This window comes from Bufo bufo, chromosome 2 (genome assembly GCF_905171765.1).
Source record: "Bufo bufo chromosome 2, aBufBuf1.1, whole genome shotgun sequence".
Taxonomy (NCBI): Eukaryota; Metazoa; Chordata; class Amphibia; order Anura; family Bufonidae; genus Bufo; species Bufo bufo.
In genome coordinates, this window is record NC_053390.1 from 246,002,313 (window position 1) to 246,004,645 (window position 2,333).

A 2,333-nucleotide genomic window follows, 5' to 3' on the forward strand; every position below is an offset into this window, starting at 1 on the left:
ACGAATCCGGTATTTATCTTTTTCACATTTTTAAAGGTCTGCGCATGCGCAGACCGCAAAACTGGATCCGTTTTCCATAACACTTGGGGCCGGAATGCATTTCAATGGAAAATAATGCCAGCAAGTGTTCTGGAATTTTTGGCGGAGAAAATACTGCAGTCCAAAAACCGTACAGTGACTGAACTGAAGACATCCCGATGCATACTGAACGGATTGCTCTCCATTCAGAATGCATTAGGATAAAACTGATCAGTTTGTTATTGAGCCCCTAGGACGGAACTCAATACCGTAAAAGTTTAACGCAAGTGTGAAAGTACCCTAAAAAAACGGATCCTGTTGCATCAGTTGTCATTCGCTTGAGCCATTTCCGTCTGAGCTCCGTTTTTTAGACGGGGAAAAAACAGCATGCAGTACTTTTGTTTCGCTCTAAAAAAATGGATCTCGGACGGAAATGGCTCAAATGGATGACAACTGATGCAACAGGATCAGTTTTTTTACTGGATCCTGTAAAAAAATAAATATAAATACTATGCAATCCTAAGCATAAGGGCTCATTCACACAACCGTATGGCTTTTTCAGTGTTTTGCGGGCCGTTTTTAACGGATCCGGTTTTTCATTTTTTGCTTCAATAGTGTTTCCGGTTCCTTTCCGTTTTTTTCGTTCCGTTTTTCCATATGGCATATACAGTATACAGTAATTACATAGAAAAAATTGGGCTGGACATAAAATTTTCAATAGATGGAACGGAAACGGAAGACATAATTTTTTTTGCAGACCCATTGACTTGAATGGAGCCACGGAACGAGATTTGCGGGCAATTATATGACATGTTCTATCTTTGAACGGAACAGAAATACGGAAACGGAATGCATACGTAGTACATTCTATTTTTTGGGGGGAACTATTGAAATGAATGGTTCCGTATATGGACCGTATATGGAACTAAAAAAACGGCCTATATACGGAACGCCCTAACTGATGCAACAGGATCATTTTTATTTTTTACAGGATCCTGTTTTTTCTCTCTCTCTCTCTCTTCTTCTGACGGATCAGAAGAACAGAAAGCTAAACGGTGATGTGAATGCATGCTAAGAAGACTATAGGGTAAAATGGGGCCTCAAGTTTATTTATACAGTGAATGTTCATTTACACGGGTATTAGGAGCACAGTTGTATATGCATACCTCACATTGGGGAATGTACTGGACTATGAACTGTGCAATATGTTGCGGTATGTATAATATACGGTACTGTGAACAATATACTGCACTATGAACAGTATACCGTGCTATGTATAATATAATGTACTATATATATTATACTGTGCTTTGTATAATATGCTGTACTACATATATTCTGTGCTATGTATAATATACTGTGCTGTATACTGTACTATATATAATATACTGTGCTATAAATAATATACTATGCTGTATACTGTAGTCTAATGTATTAAGGCGCCATAGTTAATACACCGTTTATTTGTGTTATACTTGCTGTGGCTGGTTTCGATGTCCAAGTCCTGGGTGTATTCAACACTCCTAGCTGTACGCCGTCTTGGGGGACGGACTGTGCTTGATCCTGATGTGCTATGTTATCTTCGGCTCATTCAGGTATGTACGAACATGTTAACTATATACACTGCTCAAAAAAAAAAAGGGAACACAAAAATAACACATCCTAGATCTGAATAAATTAAATATTCTTCTGAAATACTTTGTTCTTTACATAGTTGAATGTGCTGACAACAAAATCACACAAAAATAAAAAAAAATTTCATCCCATGGAGGTCTGGATTTGGAGTCACACTCAAAATTAAAGTGGAAAAACACACTACAGGCTGATCCAACTTTGATGTAATGTCCTTAAAAATTTAAATCCAGCAAAATCAATAGACATTGATGTAATGGGGGTAGGTATACAGCAGAATATCCAGCGTTGAAACAAAAACCCCTTAAAAATACAAATACTTTATTGGTATGCGTTAAAAGGATCCCATAAGGGTCCACTAGATAATTACTAGTAGGTGTACACACAAGAAAAAATTGACCAATAGCCACATCCAGAAAGGAAAATATACCTGGGGTATGGGAAGTTATATCCCTAAATCTACCCCTATCCTATAAACCTCAGCCCAGGGAGGGCTCCTGATGGTGGAGGCCCCCTGTCCGCGTACCTACACTGCTACCCCTAACTGTACCCTAAAGGGGTGTCGCAGAGATGGCAGACAGTTCAAACCAGGTATGAGATATGGATATTGAAATACCAGCTATAAAGGTAGACTGGATGGGAAAAGAAACAAAAAAGAGACACAGAACATAGTACAGACAGAC